This window comes from Macaca mulatta, chromosome 5 (assembly GCF_049350105.2).
Source record: "Macaca mulatta isolate MMU2019108-1 chromosome 5, T2T-MMU8v2.0, whole genome shotgun sequence".
NCBI classification, from domain to species: Eukaryota; Metazoa; Chordata; class Mammalia; order Primates; family Cercopithecidae; genus Macaca; species Macaca mulatta.
In genome coordinates, this window is record NC_133410.1 from 82,163,955 (window position 1) to 82,184,293 (window position 20,339).

The 20,339-nt window shown below is 40.3% G+C and overlaps 1 pseudogene; it reads right to left on the reverse strand.

Moving 5' to 3' along the window:
• Positions 1-1,388: 1,388 nt before the first annotated feature.
• The window catches only part of LOC144340951 (uncharacterized), a 73,042-nt pseudogene continuing 54,091 nt past the window's right edge, over positions 1,389-20,339 (reverse strand).

The following is a 20,339-nucleotide window of genomic DNA, read 5'->3' on the forward strand; positions in this document are numbered from 1 at the left end:
AAGCTTCTTTCTCTTTGTTATCGGAAGACATTTCCTTTGGCCCCATAGTCTTTAAAGGTTTCCTAATTATCAGTTCTCAGATTCCACAGAAGTAAGGCTACCAAACAGATCCAGGAAATACAGATGTAACTCTGTGAGTGGAAGTCACAAATCACAAAGCTGTTTTTAGAAAGCTTCTTTCCAGGTTTTCTATGAGGATATTTTCTTTTTCACCATAGCACTCTATGGGCTTCCAAATATCTCTTTGCCAATTCCACAAGAACAGGCTTAGCGAACGGCTTCTTGAGGGCAAAGCTGTAACTCTGTGAGGTGAATTAACAGAACATTAAGCAGTTTCTCAGAAAGCTTCTTTCCAGATTTGATCTGAGTATATTTCCGCTTTCACCGTAGCCCTCTATGGGCGTCGAAATATCACTGTGCCAATTCCACAAGAACAGGCTTAGCGGAAGGCTTCTGGAGGGGAAAGCTGTGACTCTGTGAGATGATTTCACAGAACACAAAGAAGTTTCTCAGAAAACTTCCTTCTCATTGTTATCGGAGGACATTTCCTTTGGCCCTGTAGTCTTCAAAGGGATCCGAAATATCAGTTCTCATATTCCACAGAAATAAGGCTAGCAAACAGATCCACGAAATACGGATGTAACTCTGTGAGTGGAAGTCACACATCACTAACCAGTTTCTCAGAAAGCTTCTTTCCACTTTTTCTCTGAGGATATATCCTTTTTCACCATAGCCCTCTATGGGCTTCTAAATATACTTTGCCAATTCCACAAGAACTGGCTTAGCAAACGGCTTCTTGAAGGGAAAGCTGTAACTCTGTGAGGTGAATTAACAGAACACTAAGCAGTTTCTCAGAAAGCTTCTTTCCAGATTTCATCTGAGGATATTTCCTTTTGCACCGTAGCCCTCTATGGGCATCGAAATATTACTTTGCCAATACCACAAGAACAGGCTGAGCGAAAAGTTTCTTGAGGGGAAAGCTGTAAGTGTGTGGTTTGATTATACAGAACACAAAGAATGTTCTCAGAAAGCTTCTTTCTCTTTGTTATCAGAGGACATTTCCTTTGGCCCTGTAGTCTTCTAAGGGATCCGAAATATCAGTTCTCAGATTCCACAGAAATAACGCTTGCCAAGAGATCCACGAAATACAGACGTAACGCGGTGAGTGGAAGTCACACATTACAAAGCAGTTTCTCAGAAAGCTTCTTTCGAGTTTTTCTCTGAGGATATTTTCTTTTTCACCATAGCCCTCTATGGGCTTCCAAATATCACTTTGCCAATTCCACAAGAACAGGCTTGGCGAACGGCTTCTTGAGGGGAAAGCTGTAACTCTGTGAGATCAATTAACAGAACACTAAGCAGTTTCTCAGAAAGCTTCTTTCCAGATTTCATCTGAGGATATTTCCTGTTTCACCGTAGCCCTCTATGGGCATGGAAATATCACTTTGCCAATTCCACAAGAACATGCTTTGCGAAAGGCTTCTTGACGGGAAAGCTGTAACTCTGTGAGATGATTTCAAAGAACACAAAGAAGTTTCTCAGAAAGCTTCTTTCTCTTTGTTATCGGAGGACATTTCCTTTGGCCCTATAGTCTTCAAAGGGATCCGAAATATCAGTTCTCAGATTCCACAGAAATAAGGCTAGCAAACAAATCCACGAAATATGGATGTAATTCTATGAGTGGAAGACACACATCACAAAGCAGATTCTCAGAAAGCTTCTTTCCCGTTTTTCTCTGAGGATATTTTCTTTTTCACCATAGCTCTCAATGGGCTTCCAAATATCACTTTGCCAATTCCACAGGAACAGTCTTAGCGAACGGCTTCTTGAGCCAAAGCTGTAACTCTGTGAGATGAATTAACAGAACACTTAGCAGTTTCTCAGAAAACTTCTTTCGAGATTTCATCTGAGGATATTTCCTTTTCCACCATAGCCCTCTCTGGGCATCGAAATATTACTTTGCCAATTCCACATGAACAGGCTTAACGAAAGGCTTCTTGAGGGTAAAGCTGTAACTCTGTGAGATGATTTCACAGAACACAAAGAATTTTCTCAGAAAGCTTCTTTCTCTTTGTTATCGGAGGACATTTCCTTTGGCCCTATAGTCTTCAAAGGGATCCGAAATATGAGTTCTCAGATTCCACAGAAATAAGGCTACCAAACAGATCCACGAAATGCGGATGTAACTCTGTGAGTGGAAGTCACACATCAGAAAGCAGTTTCTCAGAAAGCTTCTTTCCAGTTTTTCTCTGAGGATATTTTCTTTTTCACCATAGCCCTCTATGGGCTTCCAAATATCACTTTGCCAATTCCACAAGAACAGGCTTAGCGAACGGCTTCTTGAGGGGAAAGCTGTAACTCTGTGAGATGAATTAACAGAACACGAAGCAGTTTCTCAGAAAGCTTCTTTCCAGATTTCATCTGAGGATATTTCCTTTTTCAACGTAGCCCTCTATGGACATCGAAATATCACTTTTCCAATTCCACAAGAACAGGCTTAGTGAAAGGCTTCTTGAGCGGAGTGTTGTAACTCTGTGAGCTGATTTCACAGAACACAAAGAAGTTTCTCAGAAAGCTTCTTTCTCTTTGTTATTGGAGGACATTTCCTTTGGCCCTATAGTCTTCAAAGGCATCCGAAATATCAGTTCTCAGATTCCACAGAAATAAGTCTAGCAAACAGATCCACGAAATACGGATGTAACACTGTGAGTGGAAGTCACACTTCACTAAGCAGTTTCTCAGAAAGCTTCTTTCCAGTTTTTCTCTGAGGATGTTTTCTTTTTCACCATAGCCCTCCAAGGGCTTCCAAATATCACTTTGCCAATTTCAAAAGAACAGGCTTAGCTAAAAGCTTTTTGAGGGGAAAGCTGTGACTCTGTGAGATGATTTCACAGAATACAAAGAAATTTCTCAGAAAGCTTCTTTCTCTTTGTGATCGGAGGATATTCCCTTTGGCCCTATAGTCTTCAAAGGGATCCGAAATATCTGTTCTCAGATTCCACAGAAATAAGGCTAACAAAGAGATCCACGAAATACACATGCAACACTATGTGGAGAATTAACAGAACACTAAGCAGTTTCTCAGAAAACTGCTTTCCAGATGTTATCTGAGGATATTTCCTTTTTCACCATAGCCCTCTATGGGATTCCAAATATCAGTTTGCCAATACCAAAAGAACTGTCTTAGTGAAAGTCTTCTAGAGCGGAAATCTGTAACTCTGTGAGATGATTTCGCAGAACACAAAGAAGTTTCTCAGAAAGTTTCTTTCTCTTTGGTATCGGAGGATATTTCCTTTGGCCCAATAGTCTTCAAAGGGATCCGAAATATCTGTTCTCAGATTCCACAAAAATAAGGCTAGCAAAGAGATCCACGAAATACAGAAGTAACTCTGTGAGTGGAAGTCACACATCACAGAGCAGTTTCTCAGAAAGCTTCTTTCCAGATTTCATCTGAGGATATTTCCTTTTTCACCATAGCCCTCTATGGGCTTCCAAATATCACTTTGCCAATTCCATCAGAACTGTCTTAGCGAAAGGCTTCTTGAGCGGAAAGCTGTAACTCTGTGAGATGATTTCACAGAACACAAAGAAGTTTCTCAGAAAGCTTCTTTCTCTTTGTCATCGGAGGATATTTCCTTTGTCCCTATAGTGTTGAAAGGGATCCGAAATATCTGTTCTCAGATTCCACATAAATAAGACTAGCAAAGAGTTCCACGAAAAACAGATGTAACTCTATGAGATGAATTAACAGAACACTAAGCAGTTTCTCAGAAAGCTTCTTTCCAGATTTCATCTGAGGAGATTTCCTTTTTCACCATAGCCCTCTATGGGCTTCCAAATGTAACTTTGCCAATTCCACAAGAACTGTCTTAGCGAAAGACTTCTTGAGGGGAAAGCTGTAACAATGTGATTTGATTTCACAGAACACAAAGAAGTTTCTCAGAAAGCTTCTTTCTCTTTGTGATCGGAGGATATTTCCTTTGGCCCTATAGTCTTCAAAGGGATCCGAAACATCTGTTCTCAGATTCCACAGAAATAAGGCTAACAAAGAGATCCACGAAATACACATGTAACTCTGTGAGTGGAAGTCACACATCACAGAGCAGTTTCTCAGAAAGCTCCTTTACAGATTTCATCTGAGGATATTTCCTATTTCACCATAGCCCTCTATGGGCTTCCAAATATCACTTTGCCAATTCCACAAGAACTGTCTTAGCGAAAGGCTTCGTGAGGGGAAAGCTGTAACTCTGTGAGATGATTTCACAGAACACAAAGAAGTTTCTCAGAAAGCTTCTTTCTCTTTGTGATCGGAGGATATTACCTTTGGCCCTATAGTCGTCAAACAGATCCGAAATATTTGTTCTCAGATTCCACAAAAATAAGGCTAGCAAAGAGATCCACGAAATACAGATGTAACTCTGTGAGATGAATTAACAGAACACTAAGCAGTTTCTCAGAAAGCTTCTTTCCAGATGTCATCTGAGGATATTTCCTTTTTCACCGTAGCCCTCTATGGGCTTCCCAATATCACTTTGCCAATTCCACAACAACTGTCTTAGCGAAAGGCTTCTTGAGGGGAAAGCTGTAACTCTGTGAGATGATTTCACAGAACACAAAGAAGTTTCTCAGAAACTTCTTTCTCTTTGTGATCGGAGGATATTTCCTTTGGCCCTATAGTCTTCAAAGGGATCCGAAATATCTGTTCTCAGATTCCACAGAAATAAGGCTAGCAAAGAGATCCACGAAATACAGATGTAACTCTGTGAGATGAATTATCAGAACACTAAGCAGTTTCTCCAAAAGCTTCTTTCCAGATTTCATCTGAGGATATTTAATTTTTCACCATAGCCTTCTAGGGGTTCCAAATATCACTTTGCCAATTCCACAAGAACTGTCTTAGCGAAAGGCTTCTTGAGGAGAAAGCTGAAATTCTGTGAGATGATTTCACAGAACAAAAAGAAGTTTCACAGAAAGCTTCTTTCTCTTTGTTTTCAGAGCATATTTCCTTTGGCCCTATAGTCTTCAAAGGGATCTGAAATATCTGTTCTCAGATTCCAAAGAAATAAGGCTAACAAAGAGATCAACGAAATACACATGTAACTCTGTGAGTGGAAGTCACACATCACAGAGAAGTTTCTCAGAAAGCTTCTTTCCAGATTTCATCTGAGGATATTTCCTTTTTCACCATAGCCCTCTATGGGCTTCCAAATTTCACTTTGCCAATGCCACAAGAACTGTCTTAACGAAAGGATTCTTCAGGGGAAAGCTGTAACTCTGTGAGATGATTTCACAGAACACAAAGAAGTTTCTCAGAAAGCTTCTTTCTCTTTGTTATCGCAGGATATTTCCTTTGGCCCTATAGTGTTCAAAGGGATCCGAAATATCTGTTCTCAGATTCCAAGAAATAAGGCTAGCAAAGGGATCCAAGAAATACAGATGTAACTCTGTGAGATGAATTAACAGAACACTAAGCAGTTTCTCAGAAAGCTTCTTTACAGATTTCATCTGAGGATATTTCCTTTTACACCATAGCCCTCTAAGGGCTTCCAAATATCACTTTGCCAATTCCACAAGAACTGTCTTAACGATAGGCTTCTTGAGGTGAAAGCTGTAACTCTGTGAGATGATTTCACAGAACACAAAGAAGTTTCTCAGAAAGCTTCTTTCACTTTGTTATCAGAGGATATTTCCTTTGGCCCTATAGTCTTCAAAGGGATCCGAAATATCTGTTCTCAGATTCCACAGAAATAAGGCTAACAAAGAGATGCCCGAAATACACATGTAACTCTGTGAGTGGAAGTCACACATCACAGAGCAGTTTCTCAGAAAGCTCCTTTCCAGATTTCATCTGAGGATATTTCCTTTTTCACCATAGCCCTTTATGGGCTTCCTAATATCACTTTGCCAATTCCACAAGAACTGTCTTAGCGAAAGGCTTCTTCAGGGGAAAGCTGTAACTCCGTGAGGTGATTTCACAGAACAAAAAGAAGTTTCTCAGAAAGCTTCTTTCTCTTTGTTATCGCAGGATATTTCCTTTGGCCCTATAGTGTTCAAAGGGATCCGAAATATCTGTTCTCAGATTCCAAGAAATAAGGCTAGCAAAGAGATCCACGAAATACAGATGTAACTCTGTGAGATGAATTAACAGAACACTAAGCAGTTTCTCAGAAAGATCTTTCCTGATTTCATCTGAGGATATTTCCTTTTTCATCATAGCCGTCTAAGGGCTTCCAAATATCACTTTGCCAATTCCACAAGAACTGTCTTAACGATAGGCTTCTTGAGGGGAAAGCTGTAACTCTGTGAGATGATTTCACAGAACACAAAGAAGTTTCTCAGAAAGCTTCTTTCTCTTTGTTATGGAAGGATATTTCCTTTGGCCATATACTCTTCAAAGGGATCCGAAATATCTGTTCTCAGAATCCTCAGAAATAAGGCTAGCAAAGAGATCCACGAAATACACATGCAACACTATGTGGATAATTAACACAACACTAAGCAGTTTCTCAGAAAACTGCTTTCCAGATTTTATCTGAGGATATTTCCTTTTTCACCATAGCCCTCTATGGGTTTCCAAATATCAGTTTGCCAATTCCACAAGAACTGTCTTAGCGAAAGGCTTCTTGAGCGGAAAGCTGTAACTCTGTGAGATGTTTCGCAGAACACAAAGAAGTTTCTCAGAAAGCTTCTTTCTCTTTGTTATCGGAGGATATTTCCTTTGGCCCTATAGTCTTCAAAGGGATACGAAATATCTGTTCTCAGATTCCACAAAAATAAGGCTAGCAAAGAGATCCACGAAATACAGAAGTAACTCTGTGAGTGGAAGTCACACATCACAGAGCAGTTTCTCAGAAAGCTTCTTTCCAGATTTCATCTGAGGATATTTCCTTTTTCACCATAGCCCTCTATGGGCTTCCAAATATCACTTTGCCAATTCCATCAGAACTGTCTTAGCGAAAGGCTTCTTGAGCGGAAAGCTGTAACTCTGTGAGATGATTTCACAGAACACAAAGAAGTTTCTCAGAAAGCTTCTTTCTCTTTGGTATCGGAGGATATTTTCTTTGTCACTATAGTGTTGAAAGGGATCCGAAATGTCTGTTCTCAGATTCCACATAAATAAGGCTAGCAAAGAGTTCCACGAAAAACAGATGTAACTCTGTGAGATGAATTAACAGAACACTAAGAAGTTTCTCAGAAAGCTTCTTTCCAGATTTCATCTGAGGATATTTCCTTTTTCACTATAGCTCTCTATGGGCTTCCAAATATCACTTTGCCAGTTCCACAAGAACTGTCTTAGCGAAAGGCTTCTTGAGGGGAAAGCTGTAACTCTGTGAGATGATTTCACAGAACACAAAGAAGTTTCTCAGAAAGCTTCTTTCTCTTTGCGATCGGAGGATATTTCCTTTGGCCCTATAGTCTTCAAAGGGATCAGAAATATCTGTTCTCAGATTCCACAGAAATAAGGCTAGCAAAGAGATCCCCGAAATACAGCTGTAACTCTGTGACTGGAAGTCACACATCACAGAGCAGTTTCTCAGAAAGCTTCTTTCCAGATTTCATCTGAGGATATTTCCTTTTTCACCATAGCCCTCTGTGGGCTTCCAAATATCACTTCGCCAATTCCACAACAACTGTCTTAGCGAAAGGCTTCTTGAGGCGAAAGCTGTAACTCTGTGAGATGATTTCACAGAACACAATAAAGTTTATCAGAAAGCTTCTTTCTCTTTGTGATCGGAGGATATTTCTTTGGCCCTATACTCTTCAAAGGGATCCGAAATATCTGTTCTCAGATTCCACAGAAATACGGCTAGGAAAGAGATCCCCGAAATACAGATGTGACTCTGTGAGTGAAGGTCACACATCACAGAGTAGTTTCTCAGAAAGCTTCTTTCCAGATTTCAGCTGAGGATATTTCCTTTTTCACCATAGCCCACTATGGGCTTCCAAATATCACTTTGCCAATTTCACAAGAACTGTCTTAGGGAAAGGCTTCTTCAGGGGAAAGCTGTAACTCTGTAAGACGATTTCACAGAACACAAAGAAGTTTCTCACAAAGCTTCTTTCTCTTTGTGATCAGAGGATATTTCCTTTGGCCCTATAGTCTTCAAAGGGATCCGAAATATCTGTTCTCAGATTCCACAGAAATAAGGCTAGCAAAGAGACCCACGAAATACAGATGTAACTCTGGGAGATGAATTAACAGAACACTAAGCAGTTTCTCAGAAAGCTTCTTTCCAGATTTCATCTGAGGATATTTCCTTTTTCAACATAGCCATTTATGGGCTTCGAAATATCACTTTGCCAGTTCCGCAAGAAATGTCTTTGCGAAAGACTTCTTGAGTGGAAAGCTGTAACTGTGTGAGACGATTTAACAGAACACAAAGAAGTTTCTCAGAAAGCTTCTTTCTCTTTGTTATCGGACGATATTTCCTTTGGACCTATAGTCTTCAAAGGGATCCGAAATATCTGTTCTCAGACTCACATAAATAAGGCTACAAAAGAGATCCACGAAATACAGATGTAACTCTGTGAGATGAATTAACAGAACACTAAGCAGATTCTCAGAAAGCTTCTTTCCAGATTTCATCTGAGGATATTTCGTTTTTCACCATAGCCCTCTATGGGCTTCCAAATATCACTTTCCCAATTCCACAAGAACTGTCTTAGCGAAAGGCTTCTTCAGGGGAAAGCTGTAACTCTGTGAGATGATTTCACAGAACACAAAGAAGTTTCTCAGAAAGCTTCTTTCTCTTAGTTATGGGAGGATATTTAATTTGGCCCTATAGACTTCAAAGGGATTCACAATATCTGTTTTCAGATTCCACGGAAATAAGGCTAGCAAAGAGATCCACGAAATACACATGTAACTCTCTGAGATGAATTATCAGAAGACTAAGTGTTTCTCAGAAAGCTTCTTTCCAGATTTCAGCTGAGGATATTTCCTTTTTCACCATAGCCCTCTATGGGCTTCCAAATATCACTTTGCCAATTCCACAAGAACTGTCTTAGGGAAAGGCTACTTCAGGGGAAAGCTGTAACTCTGTGAGATGATTTCACAGAGCACAAAGAAGTTTCTAAGAAAGCTTCCTTCTCTTTGTGATCAGAGGATATTTCCTTTGGCCCTATAGTCTTCAAAGGGATCCGAAATATCTGTTCTCGGATTCCACAGAAATAAGGCTAGCAAAGAGATCCACGAAAAACAGATGTATCTCTGTGAGATGAATTAACAGAACACTAAGCTGTTTCTCAGAAAGCTTCTTTCCATATTTCATCTGAGGATATTTCCATTTGCACCATAGCCTCCTAGGGCTTCCAAAAATCACTTTGCCAATTCCACAAGAACTCTCTTACGAAAGGCTTCTTGAGGGGAGAGCTGTAACTTTGTTAGATGATTTCACAGAACACAAATAAGTTTCTCAGAATGCTTCTTTCTCTTTGTGATCGGTTGATATTTCCTTTGGCCCTATAGTTTTCAAAGGTTTCCGAAATATCTGTTCTGAGATTCCACAGAAATAGGGCTAGCAAAGAGATCCCAGAAACACAGATGTAACTCTGTGTGTGGAAGACACACATCACAGAGCAGTTTCTCAGAAAGCTTCTTTCAAGATATAATCTGAGGATATTTCCTTTTTCACCATAGCCCTCTATGGGCTTCCAAATATCACTGTGCCAATTCCCACAAGAACTGTCTTAGCGTAAGGCTTCTGGAGAAGAAAGCTGTAACTCTGTGAGATGATTTCAAAGAACCAAAAGAAGTTTCTCAGTAAGCTTCCTTCTCTTTGTGATCGGAGGATATTTCCTTTCGCCCTTTAGTCTTCAATGGGATCCGAAATATCTGTTCTCAGATTCCACAGAAATAAGGCTAGCAAAGAGATCCACGAAATACAGATGTAACTTTGTGAGATTAATTAACAGAACACTAAGCCGTTTTTCAGAAAGCTTCTTTCTAGATTGCATGTAAGGATATTTCCTTTTTCACCATAGCCCTCTATGGGCTTCCAAATATCACTTTGCCAATTCGACAAGAACTGTCTTAGCGAAAAGCTTCTGGAGGGGAAAGCTGTAACTCTGAGAGATGATTTCACAGAAAACAAAGAAGTATCTCAGAAATCTTTTTTCTCTTTGTGATCGGAGGATATTTCCTTTGGCCCTATAGTCTTCAAAGATATCCGAAATATCTGTTCTGAGATTCCACAGAAATACGGCAAGCAAAGAGATCCACGAAATACAGATGAAACTCTGTGAATGGAAGTCACACATCACAGAGCAGTTTCTCAGAAAGCTTCCTACCAGATTTCATCTGAGGATATTTCCTTTTTCAGCATAGCCCTCTATGAGATTCCAAATATCACTTTGCCAATTCCACAAGAACTGTCTTAGCAAAAGGCTTCTTGAGGGGAAAGCTGTAACTCTGTGAGAGTGATTTCACAGAACACAAAGAATTTCTCAGAAAGCTTCTTTCTCTTTGTGATCGGAGGATATTTCCTTGGGCCCTATAGTCTTCAAAGGGATCCGCCATATCTGTTCTCAGATTCCACAGAAATACGGCTAGCAAAGATATTCCCGAAATACAGATGTAACTCTGTGAGTGGAAGTCACACATCCCAGAGTAGTTTCTCGGAAAGCTTCTTTCCAGATGTCATCTGAGGATATTTCCTTTTGCACCATAACCTCTATGGGCATCCAAATTTCACTTTGACAATTCCAAGAGAACTGTCTTAGCGAAAGGCTTCTTGAGGTGAAAGCTGTAAAGTGTGAAATGATTTCACAGAACACAAAGAATTTTCTCAGAAAGCTTCTTTCTCTTTGTGATCGGAGGTTTTTTCCTTTGGCCCTATAGTCTTCAAAGGGATGCGAAATATCTGTTCTCAAATTCCACAGAAATAAGGCTAGCAAAGAGATCCAAGTAAAACAGATGTAACTTTGTGAGATGAAATAACAGAACACTGAGCAGTTTCTTAGAAAGTTTCTTTCCAGATTCCGTCTGAGCATATGTCCTATTTCACCATAGCCCTCTATGGGCTTCCAAATATCACTTTGCCAATTCCAAAAGAACTGCTTAGCGAAAGGCTTCTAGAGGGGAAAGCTGTAAATCTGTGAGATGATTTCACAGAACACAAAGAAGATTCTCAGAAAGCTTCTTTCCCTTTGTGATCGGAGGATACTTCCTTTGGCCCTATAGTCTTCAAAGGGATCCGAAATATCTGCTCTCAGATTCCACAGAAATAAGGCTAGCAAAGAGATACACGAAATACAGATGTAACACTTTGAGATGAATTAACAGAACACTAAGCAGTTTCTCAGAAAGCTTCTTTCCAAATTTCATCAGGGGATATTTCCTTTATCACCATAGCCCTCTATGGGCTTCCAAATGTCACTTTGCCAATTCCACAAGAACTGTCTTAGCGAAAGGCTTCTTCAGGGGAAAGCTGTAACTCTGTGAGATGATTTTACAGAACACAAAGAAGTTTCTCAGAAAGCTCCTTCCTCTTTGTGATCGGAGGATATTTCCTTTGGCCCTATAGCCTTCATAGGGATCCGATATATCTGTTCTCAAATTCCACAGCAATACGCCTAGCAAAGAGATCCCAGAAATACAGATGTAACTCTCTGAGTGGAAGTCACACATCACAGAGTAGTTTCTCAGAACGCTTCTTTCCAGATTTCATCTGAGGATATTTCCTTTTTCACCGTAGCCCTCTATGGGCTTCCAAATATCACTTTGCCAATTCCACAAGAACTGTCTTAGCGAAGGGCTTCTTCAGGGGAAAGCTGTAACTCTGTGAGATGATTTCACAGAACACAAAGAAGTTTCTCAGAAAGCTTCTTCCTCTTTGTGATCGGAGGATATTTCCTTTGGCCCTATACCCTTCAAAGGGATCCGAAATATCTGTTCTCAAATTCCACAGAAATACGCCTAGCAAAGGGATCCCCGAAATACAGATGTAACTCTCTGAGTGGAAGTCACACATCACAGAGTAGTTTCTCAGAACGCTTCTTTCCAGATTTCAACTGAGGATATTTCCTTTTTCACCATAGCCGTCTATGGGCTTCCAAATATCACTTTGCCAATTCCACAAGAACTGTCTTAGCGAAAGGCTTCTTGAGGGGAAACCTGTAACTCTGTGAGGTGATTTCAAAAACACAAAGAAGTTTCTCAGAAAGCTTCTTTCTCTTTGTTATCGGAGGATTTTTCCTTTGGCCCTATAGTCTTCAAAGGGATCCGAAATATCTGTTCTCAGATTCCACAGAAATAAGGCTAGCAAAGAGATCCACGAAATACAGATGTAACTCTGGAAGTGGAAGTCCCACATCACAGAGCAGTTTCTCAGAAAGCTTCTTTCCAGATTTCATCTAAGGATATTTCCTTTTTCACCATGGCCCTCTATGGGCTTCCAAATATCACTTTGCCAATTCCACAAGAACTGTCTTAGCGAAAGGCTTCTTGAGGGGAAAGCTGTAACTCTGTGAGATGATTTCACAGAACACAAAGAAGTTTCTCAGAAAGCTTCTTTCTCTTTGTGATCGGAGGATATTTCCTTTGGCCCTATAGTCTTCAAAGCGATCTGAAATATCTGTTCTCTGATTCCACAGAAATAAGGCTAGCAAAGAGATCCAAGAAAAACAGATGTAACTTTGTGAGATGAAATAACAGAACACTGAGCAGTTTCTTAGAAAGTTTCTTTCCAGATTCCGTCTGAGCATATGTCCTATTTCACCATAGCCCTCTATGGGCTTCCAAATATCACTTTGCCAATTCCAAAAGAACTGCTTAGCGAAAGGCTTCTAGAGGGGAAAGCTGTAAATCTGTGAGATGATTTCACAGAACACAAAGAAGATTCTCAGAAAGCTTCTTTCCCTTTGTGATCGGAGGATACTTCCTTTGGCCCTATAGTCTTCAAAGGGATCCGAAATATCTGCTCTCAGATTCCACAGAAATAAGGCTAGCAAAGAGATACACGAAATACAGATGTAACACTTTGAGATGAATTAACAGAACACTAAGCAGTTTCTCAGAAAGCTTCTTTCCAAATTTCATCAGGGGATATTTCCTTTATCACCATAGCCCTCTATGGGCTTCCAAATGTCACTTTGCCAATTCCACAAGAACTGTCTTAGCGAAAGGCTTCTTCAGGGGAAAGCTGTAACTCTGTGAGATGATTTTACAGAACACAAAGAAGTTTCTCAGAAAGCTTCTTCCTCTTTGAGATCGGAGGATATTTCCTTTGGCCCTATAGCCTTCATAGGGATCCGATATATCTGTTCTCAAATTCCACAGCAATACGCCTAGCAAAGAGATCCCAGAAATACAGATGTAATTCTCTGAGTGGAAGTCACACATCACAGAGTAGTTTCTCAGAACGCTTCTTTCCAGATTTCATCTGAGGATATTTCCTTTTTCACCGTAGCCCTCTATGGGCTTCCAAATATCACTTTGCCAATTCCACAAGAACTGTCTTAGCGAAAGGCTTCTTCAGGGGAAAGCTGTAACTCTGTGAGATGATTTCACAGAACACAAAGAAGTTACTCAGAAAGCTTCTTCCTCTTTGTGATCGGAGGATATTTCCTTTGGTCCCATACCCTTCAAAGGGATCCGAAATATCTGTTCTCAAATTCCACAGAAATACGCCTAGCAAAGGGATCCCCGAAATACAGATGTAACTCTCTGAGTGGAAGTCACACATCACAGAGTAGTTTCTCAGAACGCTTCTTTCCAGATTTCATCTGAGGATATTTCCTTTTTCACCATAGCCGTCTATGGGCTTCCAAATATCACTTTGCCAATTCCACAAGAACTGTCTTAGCGAAAGGCTTCTTGATGGGAAACCTGTAACTCTGTGAGGTGATTTCACAAACACAAAGAAGTTTCTCAGAAAGCTTCTTTCTCTTTGTTATCGGAGGATTTTTCCTTTGGCCCTATAGTCTTCAAAGGGATCCGAAATATCTGGTCTCAGATTCCACAGAAATAAGGCTAGCAAAGAGATCCACGAAATACAGATGTAACTCTGTGAGTGGAAGTCCCACATCACAGAGCAGTTTCTCAGAAAGCTTCTTTCCAGATTTCATCTAAGGATATTTCCTTTTTCACCATGGCCCTCTATGGGCTTCCAAATATCACTTTGCCAATTCCACAAGAACTGTCTTAGCGAAAGGCTTCTTGAGGGGAAAGCTGTAACTCTGTGAGATGATTTCACAGAACACAAAGATGTTTCTCAGAAAGCTTCTTTCTCTTTGTGATCGGAGGATATTTCCTTTGGCCCTATAGTCTTCAAAGCGATCTGAAATATCTGTTCTCTGATTCCACAGAAATAAGGCTAGCAAAGAGATCCAAGAAAAACAGATGTAACTTTGTGAGATGAAATAACAGAACACTGAGCAGTTTCTTAGAAAGTTTCTTTCCAGATTCCGTCTGAGCATATGTCCTATTTCACCATAGCCCTCTATGGGCTTCCAAATATCACTTTGCCAATTCCAAAAGAACTGCTTAGCGAAAGGCTTCTAGAGGGGAAAGCTGTAAATCTGTGAGATGATTTCACAGAACACAAAGAAGATTCTCAGAAAGCTTCTTTCCCTTTGTGATCGGAGGATACTTCCTTTGGCCCTATAGTCTTCAAAGGGATCCGAAATATCTGCTCTCAGATTCCACAGAAATAAGGCTAGCAAAGAGATACACGAAATACAGATGTAACACTTTGAGATGAATTAACAGAACACTAAGCAGTTTCTCAGAAATCTTCTTTCCAAATTTCATCAGGGGATATTTCCTTTATCACCATAGCCCTCTATGGGCTTCCAAATGTCACTTTGCCAATTCCACAAGAACTGTCTTAGCGAAAGGCTTCTTCAGGGGAAAGCTGTAACTCTGTGAGATGATTTTACAGAACACAAAGAAGTTTCTCAGAAAGCTTCTTCCTCTTTGTGATCGGAGGATATTTCCTTTGGCCCTATAGCCTTCATAGGGATCCGATATATCTGTTCTCAAATTCCACAGCAATACGCCTAGCAAAGAGATCCCAGAAATACAGATGTAACTCTCTGAGTGGAAGTCACACATCACAGAGTAGTTTCTCAGAACACTTCTTTCCAGATTTCATCTGAGGATATTTCCTTTTTCACCGTAGCCCTCTATGGGCTTCCAAATATCACTTTGCCAATTCCACAAGAACTGTCTTAGCGAAAGGCTTCTTGAGGGGAAAGCTGTAACTCTGTGAGATGATTTCACAGAACAGAAAGAAGTTTCTCAGAAAGCTTCTTCCTCTTGGTGATCGGAGGATATTTCCTTTGGCCCTATACCCTTCAAAGGGATCCGAAATATCTGTTCTCAAATTCCACAGAAATACGCCTAGCAAAGGGATCCCCGAAATACAGATGTAACTCTCTGAGTGGAAGTCACACATCACAGAGTAGTTTCTCAGAACGCTTCTTTCCAGATTTCATCTGAGGATATTTCCTTTTTCACCATAGCCGTCTATGGGCTTCCAAATAGCACTTTGCCAATTCCACAAGAACTGTCTTAGCGAAAGGCTTCTAGAGGGGAAAGCTGTAACTCTGTGAGATGCTTTCACAGAACCCAAAGAAGTTTCTCAGACAGCTTCTTTCTCTTTGTGATCAGAGGATATTTCCTTTGGCCCTATAGTCTTCAAAGGGATCCGAAATATCTGTTCACAGATTCCACAGAAATAAGGCTAGCAAAGTGATCCACGAAATACAGATGTAACTCTGTGAGATGAATTAACAGAACACTAAGCCGTTTCTCAGAAAGCTTTTTTCCAGATTTCATCTGAGGATATTTCCTTTATCACCGTAGCCCTCTATGGGCTTCCAAATATCACTTTGCCTATTCCACAAGAACTGTCTTAGCGAAGGGCTTCTTGAGAGGAAAGCTGTAACTCTGTGAGATGATTTCAGGAACACAAAGAAGTTTTTCAGAAACCTTCTTTCTCTTTGTGATCTGAGGATATTTCTTTTGGCCCTATAGTCTACAATGGGATCCGAAATATCTGTTCTCAGATTCCACAGAAATAAGGCTAGCAAAGAGATCCACGAAATACAGATGTAACACTGTGAGATGAATTAACAGAACACTAAGCCGGTTCTCAGAAAGCTTCCTTCCAGATTTCATCTGATGACATTTCTTTTTTCACCACAGCCGTCTATGGGATGCCAAATATCACTTTGCCAATTCCATAAGAACTGTCTCAGCGAAAGGCTTCTTGAGGGGAAAGCTGTAACTCTGAGAGATGATTTCACAGAAAACAAAGAAGTATCTCAGAAAGCTTCTTTTTCTTTGTGATCGGAGGTTATTTCCTTTGGCCCTATAGTCTTCAAAGGGAATCGAAATATCTGTGCTCAGATTCCACGGAAATACGGCTAGCAAAGAGATCCCCAAATACAGATGAAACTCTGTGAGTGGAAGTTACACATCACAGAGCAGTTTCTCAGAAAGCTTCTTTCCAGATTTCATCTGAGGATATTTCCTTTTTCACCATAGCCCTCTATGGGCTTCCAAATATCACTTTGCCAACTCCACAAGAAGTGTCTTAGCTAAAGGCTTCTTGAGGGGAAAGCTGTAACTCTGAGAGATGATTTCACAGAACAAAAAGAAGTATCTCAGAAAGCTTCTTTCTCTTTGTGATCGCAGGATATTTCCTTTGGCCCTATAGTTTTCAAAGGGATCCGCAATATCTGTTCTCAGATTCCACAGAAATACGGCTAGCAAGGAGATCAACGAAATACAGATGAAACTCTGTGAGTGGAAGTCACACATCAGAGAGCAGTTTCTCAGAAAGCTTCTTTCCAGATTTCATCTGAGGATATTTCCTTTTTCACCATAGCCGTCTAAGGGCTTCCAAATAGCACTTTGCCAATTCCACAAGAACTGTCTTAGCGAAAGGCTTCTAGAGGGGAAAGCTGTAACTCTGTGAGATGCTTTCACAGAACCCAAAGAAGTTTCTCAGACAGCTTCTTTCTCTTTGTGATCAAAGGATATTTCCTTTGGCCCTATAGTCTTCAAAGGGATCCGAAATATCTGTTCACAGATTCCACAGAAATAAGGCTAGCAAAGTGATCCACGAAATACAGATGTAACTCTGTGAGATGAATTAACAGAACACTAAGCCGTTTCTCAGAAAGCTTCTTTCCAGATTTCATCTGAGGATATTTCCTTTATCACCGTAGCCCTCTATGGGCTTCCAAATATCACTTTGCCTATTCCACAAGAACTGTCTTAGCGAAAGGCTTCTTGAGGGGAGAGCTGTATCTCTGTGAGATGATTTCACAGAACACAAAGAAGTTTCTCAGAAAGCTTCTTTCTCTTTGTGATCGGAGGATATTTCCTTTGGCCCTATAGCCTTCAAATTGATCCGAAATATCTGTTTTCAGATTCTACAGAATTACGGCTAGCAAAGAGATCCCCGAAATACGATGTAACTCTGTGAGTGGAAGTCACACATCACAGAGTAGTTTCTCAGAAAGAATCTTTCCAGATTTCATCTGAGGATATTTCCTTTTTCACCGTAGCCCTCTATGGGCTTCCAAATGTCACTTTGCCAATTCCACAAGAACTGTCTTAGCGAAAGGCTTGTTCAGGGGAAAGCTGTAACTCTGTGAGATGATTTTACAGAACACAAAGAAGTTTCTCAGAAAGCTTCTTCCTCTTTGTGATCGGAGGATATTTCCTTTGGCCCTATACTCTACAAAGGGATCCGAAATATCTGTTCTCAGATTCCACAGAAATAAGGCTAGCAAAGAGATCCACGAAATACAGATGTAACACACTGAGATTAATTAACAGAACACTAAGCAGTTTCTCAGACAGCTTCCTTCCAGATTTCATCTGAGGATATTTCCTTTTTCACCATAACCCTCTATGGGCTTCCAAATATCACTTTGCCAATTCCACAAAAACTGTCTTAGCGAAAGGCTTCTTGAGGGGAAAGCTGTAACTCTGTGAGATGATTTCACAGAATACAAAGAAGTTTCTCAGAAAGCTTCTTTCTCTTTGTGATCGGAGAATATTTCCTTTGGCCCTAAAGTCTTCAAAGGGATCCGAAATATCTGTTCTCAGATTCCACAGAAATACGGCTAACAAAGATATCCCCGAAACACAGACGTAACTCAGTGAGTGGAAGTCACACATCACAGAGTAGTTTCTCAGAAAGCTTCTTTCCAGATTTCATCTGAGGATATTTCCTTTTTCACCATAGGCCTATATGGGATTCCAAATATCACTTTGCCAATTTCACAAGAACTGTCTTAGCGAAAGGTTTCTTGAGGGGAAAGCCGTAACTCCGTGAGATGATTTTACAGAACACAAAGAAGTTTCCTAGAAAGCTTCTTTCTCTTTGTTATCGGAGGATATTTCCTTTGGCCCTATAGTCTTCAGATGGATCCGAAATATCTGTTCTCAGATTCCACAGAAATAAGGCTAGCAAAGAGATCCAGGAAATACAGATGTAACTCTGTGAGGTCAATTAACAGAACACTAAGCAGTTTCTCCGAAAGCTTCTTTCCAGATTTCAACTGAGGATATTTCCTTTTTGACCATAGCGCTCCAATTGCTTCCAAATATCACATTACCAATTCCACAAGAACTGTCTCAATGAAAGGCTTCTTGAGGGGAAAGCTGTAACTCTGTGAGACGATTTCACAGAACACAAAGAAGTTTCTCAGAAAACTTCTTTCTCTTTGTTATCGGAGGATATTTCCTTTGGCCCTATAGTCGTCAAAGAGATCCGAAATATCTGTTCTCAGATTCCACAGAAATAAGGCTAGCAAAGTGATCCCCGAAATACAGACGTAACTCTGTGAGTGGAAGTCAAATATCACAGAGCAGTTTCTCAGAAATATTCTTTCCAGATTTCATCTGAGGATATTTCCTTTTTCACCATAGCCCTCTATGGGATTCCAAATATCACTTTGCCAGTTCCACAAGAACTGTCTTAGCGAAAGGCTTCTTGAGGTTAAAGACGTAACTCTGTGAGATGTTTTCGCAAAACACAAAGAAGTTTCTCAGAAAGCTTCTTTCTCTTTGTTATCGGAGGATATTTCCTTTGGCCCAATAGTCCTCAAAGGGATCCCAAATATCTGTTCTCAGATTCCCCAGAAATAAGGCTAGCAAAGAGATCCACGAAATACAGATGTAAATCTGTGAAATGAATTAACAGAACACTAAGCAGTTTCTCAGAAAGCTTCTTTCCAGATTTCATCTGAGGATATTTCCTTTTTAACCTTAGCACTCCATGGGCTTCCAAATATCACATTACCAATTCCACAAGAACTGTCTTAGGGAAAGGCTTCTCGAGGGGAATGCTGTATCTCTGTGACATGATTTCACAGAACACAAAGTAGTTTCTCAGAAAACTTGTTTCTGTTTGTTATCGGAGGATATTTACTTTGGCCCTATAGTCTTCCAAGGGATCCGAAATATCTGTTCTCAGATTCCACAGCAATAAGGCTATCAAAGAGATCCCCGAAATACAGGTGTAACTCTCTCAGTGGAAGTGAAACATCACAGAGCAGTTTCTCAGAAATCTTCTTTCCAGATTTCATCTGAGGATGTTTCCTTTTTCACCATAGCCCTCTATGGGCTTCCAAATATCACTTTGCCAATTCCACAAGAACTGTCTTAGCGAAAGAGTTCTTGAGGGGAAAGCCGTAACTCCTTGAGATGATTTCACAGAACACAAAGAATTTTCCTAGAAAGCTTCTTTCTCTTTGTTAACGGAGGATATTACCTTTGGTCCTATAGTCTTCAGAGGGATCCGAAATATCTGTTCTCAGATTCCACAGAAATAAGGCTAGCAAAGAGATCCAGGAAATACAGATGTACCTCTGTGAGGTCAATTAACAGAACACTAAGCAGTTTCTCAGAACGCTTTTTTGCAGATTTCATCTGAGGATATTTCCTTTTTAACCATAGCGCTCCATGGGCTTCCAAATATCACATTACCAATTCCACAAGAAGAGTCTTAGCGAAAGACTTCTTGAGGGAAAAGCTGTAACTCTGTGAGGTGATTTCACAGAACACAAAGAAGTTTCTCAGAAAACTTGTTTCTCTTTGTTTTCAGAGGATATTTCCTTTGGCCCTATAGTCTTCAAAGGGATCCGAAATATCTGTTCTCAGATTCCACAGAAATAAGGCTAGCAAAGAGATCCACGAAATACAGATGTAACTCTGTGAGTGGAAGTCCCACATCACAGAGCAGTTTCTCAGAAAGCTTCTTTCCAGATTTCATCTGACTATATTTCCTTTTTCACCATAGCCCGCTATGGGCTTCCAAATATCACTTTGCCAATTCCAGACGACCTGTCTTAGCGAAAGGCTTCTTGAGGGGAAA